Source organism: Belonocnema kinseyi, chromosome 2 (genome assembly GCF_010883055.1).
Source record: "Belonocnema kinseyi isolate 2016_QV_RU_SX_M_011 chromosome 2, B_treatae_v1, whole genome shotgun sequence".
In the NCBI taxonomy this organism is placed as follows: Eukaryota; Metazoa; Arthropoda; class Insecta; order Hymenoptera; family Cynipidae; genus Belonocnema; species Belonocnema kinseyi.
This window is the reverse complement of record NC_046658.1, coordinates 51,056,254-51,064,919: the sequence shown is the minus strand read 5'-3', so window position 1 is coordinate 51,064,919 and position 8,666 is coordinate 51,056,254. Positions and strand designations below refer to the sequence as shown.

The window sequence follows — 8,666 nt, the reverse complement described above, 5'->3', positions numbered from 1 at the left end:
ATTATTTATACCCTTAAAAAATGGAGTTAAAAATAATTCATAAGTATGAAAAGGAGCAGTTAGGAACTAAAAACCAGTAAATCAAAAAATACCAGAATTGTTTGTTGCTGCAATTTCATACTCATTATATTTTGACCCTGAGAGGCATGAGCTGCATGGATTTTCTTTTGTTTAATTAGTCACTTATTCTACATTAAACAATTTTTCATAACTGTCTCCATACTTGTAATCTTTGAATTCTTAAGCCACTGAGAACTATGTAAGCAATTTATCTTAAATGAAAAATTGAATTTCCTTTTTCAAGCACGAAAAACGATAATAACAATCGATTCTTAATTTAAAAATTGCGAGCTGTTGATATTTTTCAAATCGCACCATTTCAATATTAAAAAAGCTATTTAAAAAATGGTCTTTCAAGTTATTCAAGAAATGTCTGCTTGTTAAAATATTGCTTATTATAACTAAAGTGTTGTCTGTGATGAAAAATCTCGAACAAAGCAGTTTTTCGTTACTAATTCGATATTTTAAAATATTATATAAATTAGTTTTTAACCAAATAGAAAGAGATTGTAAAAGAATAAAAAGGAGATTTTTTAACGCATACACAAAATAGTTGCTGTTCGATTTACGTAGGTCTGTTGTATATCTTACGAAAAGTGCCTAATTTTAAAACCGTGCTGAAAAGGATTTACAAATGCCTCACCGATATTATACGGATATATTTATTTGTGCTTCATTTATGAGCAGTTTCCTTTCTCATATGTATAAAATAAATGTCTGATAAAAGGAGGCTTTTCTCTAAGGTAATATATTTTTGACTTTTTTAATATTTTTTAAGATTGTTCTTCCGTCTTGCAAAAGATCTTATTTTGAGGAAATCTGAGAGACTACTAAAAGGTCAATTAATTTGTTATCTTATAACAAATAGCATTTTAACGTACGCTAGTTTTATTTTCGAAATCAAAAATAATTTTTTTCTTATATACTCAATGTAACATTTGTTTCAACTCTGGCAAGATTAACCACCTTTATCACTTGAGATTTGGCAGACTGAATGTGTATAGTGAATAGTAACTGGGCCAATCTAAATCGATGAGTTAACATAAATTACTGATAAATTACTGGAAATTTTGGAAATTTTCAGATATATTGAAAGTTTACCAGGAATCTAACAAACCTCCGCTTATTTTTTACAAATAATATAATGTAAAGCAAGATGCTGAAAGAAGGGAGATGTAAATATTGTAAAGCTTTCAGAACTTGCCGTCGGATCAGGCGAGTCATTTTCGACTCGCCTTCAACTCGCCTCTGACTTTCCTGAACTTTCATTGCGATTCACCTCTGGCACCACAAGTAATTAATGCAAATGTTTGTTTTGCTAATAATTTAAATATATTTGGATTCAATACAACAAAAAAACACGAGAAAAAAACTATTTTAGTATACCTTTTTTATTCAGAAATACAGAATTTCGCAACGGATTATAAAAGTGAATTCTTTAAAGCAGAAAAATAGAGCACAATCGAAACTGGCAGAACAGATTCATATTTCCCACTTTTTTCACCCAGAATTATTTTTACCTATTTCTCATGATAGAACTCTCATTTCAATCCCACAAATGGCGGTCTGATAACGGTAGTACTACTTTCAAATAAATGAATTTCGGTCCCTCGTTCCGTTTAACCGGTTTCGTTTTTCGTTTACAGCCTTTACAAACGATTCGAATCGGAAGAGCAGATAGGCCAGGATGGATCTTGTCAAAAAAGATGAAGTCCCCGCGGTCCGGAGGGGGCGAGTTCTTTAAGGTAGGGGGCATGCGCGACGTCCAGGGGTGCAGAACGGCTCTCGAGGGTTAGTCTCTTGCTGGTACTACGTCGCGCCGTACGCACACGGGTTCGCTCCCTGTGATTCCGTAACCGCCAAATGTGCTCGCATGCTCTTTCAAAACAAAAAAGTAAATCGGAAATTTTTTCCAAACCACTCTCTCTCCTAGAGTTTACTTCATTTTTTTGTGAATAATCAAGATAAATAATAAAATTTAAAGAGCATATTCTCCTAATATTACAATAAATATTGATAGAACAATTTTAATTAAAATTGTGCAATGGTGAAGTTAAAGCTACTTAATATGTACTGAAGTTTCTAGGTAAAAAAAGTGTTGTGGGAACAGGTAGCAGAAACAGAATTCACACAGGATTATTTAGTTCAGTGGTTCAAAGTGCGGTATAACTCTACAGGATTAATAAAAGAATCGCTGTGAAGTGGAAGTGGTTTTTTTTAGTTAAATTTGTGGGCAAAAAATTAAAACAAATTTTGTTTTTAACTGCTTGTGAAATCATTGTGAATTAAGAGATACATTTGTGCATCCTGGATTTTATTATTTTAGGGAAGAATTATATTTTCAAGAATTTATTTCTGGATTTGGAAACGATTTCTCCTGATTGATTATTGGCAGAGTTTAAAGACTTTGCGAGTTTTTAGGGACAGGGAAAATAAACAAGGTAAGATAATGTTCCAGCCAATGACCGCAATTTTTGTTTGAAAAATTATTCTCATATCAGCTGAAGGAGAACCAACTTTATGCACTCGTCTTCACATCCTCGAACACCTATTGAACATCTATATAAGAATCTTTATTAAGATAGATGACCAGTGAAAGCGGCATTATAAAAATAATATGACACCTCGTAAACCTTTATCTAAGAAATTCTTTCTGTGCAAGAAACTTCATATAGCAACACTTATAAACTTTAATTTAAATAACATTAGACAACTTACATTCACTTTTAATTAGAAAATAAAAACTCTATACCAAGCAATCTTTATTAGCGGGTAGCACGTTATTATTTCGCAACGTTCATCAACTGAGGCTTTCATAAAACACTGGGACTACCTTTTTCTATAACAAAGTTTAGTAATAAATCCTTCGAAAAGTTAGAAGTAAGGGTTTATTGAATTAAATCTTTTTCTCATGCGATATAAAGAGGGATTGATATAATAGGAAATCATCTAAGGAAGTTAATTTGATTTTGTTAATTATTTTCAATATACATTTTCTAAAGAAAGATTTTATTTTCTAAGCTCCTTCCTAGAAATGTGAGGCTAAAGATGTTTTAAGAAAGCATTAAAACTGAAAACTTAATTTTACCTAAAACAAATCTACTTGAAGGTAGTCTTAAGTGTGTTCCATCCTGGCAGTTTAAATAACCTTTGTAGAATCCTGCATCAGCTTCTATTTCATATTGTTCGTGAAATAAGAAAGTAAAGCTACATAGCAGAAAATCTTAAGTCGGGTCCTAGCTGTCAGTTTTCAGAGAAAGCTTGCTTTGCATTATTCGAGAAAAAGAATAAAGCCTTTTCGTTTCTTTTAAATTTGCAATTCCATGATTTCTGCTAAAATTAATCTCTCACGTTCTTCGTGCTGCAAAAAGAGAATATAAATTTCAAGGATTAAGGTAGGAAAGGCCTTTTGTTCTCACTAAAATTGAGATTCAGTTATATTTTCTTGCAAATTGCTATTAAGAATTCGGCAATTTCAAGAAGCTTGAAATACCTACAGAAATAAATTTTGTTTCTTTTAATACTCATAGTAAAAGGAATTTTATTTACGCCAATAAACCGGTGAAAATAAAAAATAAAATTTCATCCAGTAAAATTTAATCGAATTCAATATTTTGAAATTAGTTACTTTTTCCAAGGAAACTTTTTGAAATTCTTAAATTAATTTTGATTGCTTTATGCTTACACAAATCAAGAATATTAAAGACAATAAGAAAATTTAAAAATTGTTCTTTCAATTTTTACCTTAGTGAAAGATTCATTTCAATAAATATACTAGTATGAACAATTATTGTTTTCAATCATTAATATAGTATGTTATAATAATTAATCATCTTTAAAAAGCTAGCGTGAACAAATAAAAATAATCCCTACTGGTTGACAAAAGTTAATTTCTTAAATTACCAATAATACCACTTTTTTATGCATTTTATTTTTTCCATTCTTTTCCTTTCTAATTGCTTTAACTGGATGTTCAGCCACATATTAAAACATTTTTTACACATTCAGTACGGCTTTATTCTGCAAATGAGAGTTTTCAAATAACAGTTTTTCACATTTTTTTTTAATCAATCGGTGTTAACGTTACGTCTTTTAAGGTTTTCAATAATTAAGGGTCGAGTAAATTCCTCGTGCAAAATATTCCAGATTTTTATTTTATCTTTGGATTCTTTAGTTTAAAAAATAAATTCTTGAGAATTCAAGATTAACTTCAACAATTTAAAAAATTCATCTATGGAAAGCTGCTAGAATAGCGAAGGAAAAATTCAACTATTGAGTACTTAAAACCTCATTTCGTAAACAAAAGTAAGTTATTTCGTTTGATTCGGTACTTCATTGATACTTTTATTTCTAAAATTTTAAGCAATTTTGTTAATTGAATGCAATAGAGAAATCAATTTTTTTGGGTATTAAATTTTCAAACAAATCGTTTAAACAATTTAAAAATAAATGTTTATCTTAAAAAATCAGCTATTATCTGTTCTGATTTAAATCATAACTACTGATCAAAAAATGCTGTTAAACGAACTTCATCTTACTTTTTGGTCCTTTTTGGTAAATTTTGGTAAATTTTGGTAAAACCTGTTTTTTCGCATTGAAGGGGTTTTGAAGCATGGATATTTAAAGAAATCTGCGATACTCATTTTTCACATCAAACTAGCATATTTTCATCACGAGGAAAATGTAGAAGTATTTTGAAAAAAACTTTTTTCATTGTACTCACATTTTTATGACAGAAAACGATTTTCGACGCTTTTTAAAAAAAAGTATTAAATACTTCCAACTTTTTTGTATATTGTTGACCGTGCTAATTATGGATCGAGCCGAGCAATTATGGATCAAGTCGTTTTAAATTTTTTTGCGGCTCTAGTGAACTTCTAGTGAGTTTGCATTAGGTAATGTTTTAGCGTGAAGTGTGCTCAATAATTTGCTTTGACATTTCCCTGAGATGCCAGAAAAAATTCTCAAGTTGGAAACTGTCCAGTCACATAGGTATCAATCTAAGAAATTCGACTTGTATTAACTGCAGTAACTTTTTAATTGATAATTTTTTTATTATTGCAAAAAGTGGAAAGGCATTTTTCCACGTGGATATAATAAACCAAATTAAAAAAATTAAAATTCTATAGAAGTTCAGTTTAATAGACGGTCGAGACACAACGGACTTCTTAAAATAATGTAGTGTTACTATTGTGTCAGGAAATGAAAATTATGGTTATAGGTGGGTGCAGCTTAGGTATTTTAGAATTGTCGAAAATCCAATTATTGTTATTATCATACTGTCTAACACCCAAAATATGTCTAATTCTCTTTTATGTGACTTATACGATTAATAATTTCCCCGGTAAACGATGGATCTAAAAGATACTATAAACTTGCGAATGTACTTGCTTATTTTGTTTAGTAATTTACATTTTGAGTTTTTTTTTGCTCGAGCACATTCTCTCTTTCGACCCCGCGCATCACCAAAATACGGAGACCGTCAATTCCATGAAGGCAAAAGCCCAGTTTTCGGAAATCCAGGTTCTAGTTTAATTTATATCTTCATAAAATAACGGTTTCAGTTTCCATGTGATACAATATAATTTGCTTTCTCGTAAAGAGGATAGTGAACCATATATTTGTTGAGTCAGATGATAAATTATTATGAGTATAGCAGTAACCAGCTATAAAGAAATGCATGGGAGCATAACAGGGAATAATGCTGAAGTGCAGGTTAAAAAACAGATAGTCGATTCTTCTGAACCTGGCAATCCGTTCCCACTCGACGTAATTCGACCGATTGCTTTCCATCGATCACTTAGTACGATTCGGCCGGAAATTACGAAGGTATCGCAAGACTATTCAAGTTTACTACCACTTTTACACGCAATAACTTTTTTATATTATTTGAATGCGGTTTTGCATGAGTAGGCAGTCTAGTCAGGAGATACTGAGTTACTTTTAGAATATGTTGATAGGGAGACTGCGCCAGGGTGACTGGGCCGCAGTTACCCGTAATCACTATTTGTTAGTATCTGTATGTGGTTTGACATAAGTAGGCAGGCTAGCATCGAAACGGAAATTTCCTGTACAGAAGCCTCTGAGGATCCTTTACATTTTCGTGTACACGAAACCGCACTAGCAACCTGTACAAGTAATTCTAATGGTTCCTGTGCAGGAATTTGGCGAAGGAAACTGTACATGACTCCGCAAAGGAAACCTTTTTTTAACTTTATTATAATAGCAGTATATATTTTTATATACAGTTGTAATATTTCTAATGTTGTTAATCTATTATTCAATTTTTCAAAAATAAAGTATTAAAGTCACATTTTTATTCACCGATCTCACGAGTAGATAATATGCTATAAAAAAAATATTATTGTAAATTATGCATTACCCATATTCGATGAATCAAACTTCCGTTAAATCCTAAAACACAATAGCTCATTTTGCTCTCTAAATCATTCTGTACAATGATACTCGAATTAGTTTTGATTGTTGAGAAAATTATTTGTACAAAATTCAAGGACTAGAACTCTAGATGATGAATGAAAAAACTAAATAAGCCATTTTTTATTGAGATTAAATACAAATTAAGATATATTACAAAGGAGTTTAAAAAACACCAAACATAAAATACACATTATTAAAAAAATAATTTCTCCTAAGAACTAACTCTTTCTAAAAAATATATTGTTGCTTGTTTAAAAATGCACCAAAAATTATTTCTTTTATATTTATTCTCTATTATTGAATCGATTGAAGTTTAATTTTACGTCAATGTGCCGATCTCACACACCAATTAATTTATTGTTTGTTTTATTCGTGATCTATTTAATTAAATTCGATTTAATCAGAACTGTTCAGGCGGTTCCAAAAATTTGACTTACGACGCACGCGATGAGTCTATTTGAATTTTTTTGATTAAATCTCAGCTTTAGTCGATTCAAAAAACGTGACTCGTAACACAAGAACTTATTTGATTTGGATTTTTTTTTATTATTTCTCACCTTGAGCCAGTGTTCAGAAAGTGGGACTCGTAATTTACGTGCTACTTTCATTCGTAGTTTTTCGACTCAAAAACGGCTAAAATGTGTTCGAAAAATTCAATTCCAGATTTCCGTTATGTATCGAGTCTGAATATTATTTTGTACACCGCTACTTTTTTGGTTCGCCTGTTAAATTATATTTTTTTTAACTTAGTAACATTGAGCATTCCTCGCTTCAGTTACAAACGGTCATATTACTATTATAAACCGAGTCTACGCCTGGGAAAAAGGGAATCACACTCACGTAGCCCAGAATTCCTATTGTATAAGCTATAAGGGACTCAGAACACCTATTGTCAAATTGGTTTTGAAAAATATGGTTTTAAACGCATCTTATTCGGAAGATTAGTATTCCCCGGACTCTGGCCTGGCACAGTGAGCAAACAATTTGTGAATTTAAATTTGCTGAACGCTACCCTCTAAATTTCCTCTTTTTGGTGAAATAATACTGAACATTGTTTTCTTTATTTTTTAACAGATTGTGTAATATTTGCGCTAGACTTTTTTTAGGTCTGAAAAAGAATTTGCTCAGTTTTAAATTTAAAAAAAATTTACATGAGGACTGAAAAAAGTTGCACCCCTAAACAGTACTTGAAAATGTATTCTTTCCTTTCATTCCTCAACAAGTATTTTCTCAACAATTAAAACTTCAATGAAGTTGATGAGAAAGCCCATTAAAAAATAAAATAAAAACATAAAATGGTACCCAAATCGACCTTAATTAAAACTAGCTCACATATTATTCAGGTCCCTTTTTCTCCAAATCAGAATGTAGTACCCTCGAATCTGTGTACGCGTGCAATCTTACTCAATTTAGTTATTCTTCTTTTATGGGCCTATACGTCACGTAGTAGTACATTTTGAGTCAATTGAAATGGAAAATGAAAGCACAGACATCGTTCTCCTAGTATAGATAGCGAAAATAGTAGATTGTGTATACGAATACGTCGCTTATAAAGATTCGTTGAAAAGCGTTTTGTTCTGCTACCAAATATTAGGCCTAATTCTTAAGAAAACAAGAGTATGTTTTGCAAGGTATTTGTTCAAAAAGCTTGTCTCATACTACAATACTCAGTACTTAGTTTGTATCCGAAGTATTTCTGATTTTTAGTGGAAATCACAGCGGTCTGCAACCTCTAAAAAACAGATTTATAGTCGATAAATTGATTACGAATATTTGCATTATGATCGGCCACATGGCAACACTTATCAGAAAGGGTATTTTTATATGGATGAAGAAACTTTTCCGTTTGGTTTGACTACTTTATCCTACAATTTCACAAAGAAGATGAAACAGATAGTGCAACATTTAAGAGCTTTACCCGAGTAAGAATGCTTCCACTTGAGTTCGACTTGAATTGCCCCAAATCAAGACATACTGTAGTCGAAAAGTTCGACTTGAGCATGTCTCAGTTTTGAGACGGAGCCAGAATTAAATTTATGTCTTGGAGACAAGTTTCTATGCCTTGAAGACATAAATTTATCTCTTGAATCTAATTTATACGACTCTAACACGAGCGGCTTATTACTTCGCGTGTATACTTGTCCTAAGAAAAAGAGTAATTCAGACAG

General features: G+C 31.3%; 1 long non-coding RNA gene across 1 annotated transcript in view; it reads left to right on the top strand.

The window, feature by feature from the left end:
- Positions 1-2,244: 2,244 nt before the first annotated feature.
- The window catches only part of LOC117167564, a 253,743-nt gene continuing 247,321 nt past the window's right edge, over positions 2,245-8,666 (top strand). Inside the window, exon 1 of the long non-coding RNA XR_004466411.1 lies at positions 2,245-2,501. This is a non-coding gene — a long non-coding RNA (uncharacterized LOC117167564). The remainder of the gene's footprint in view (positions 2,502-8,666) is intronic.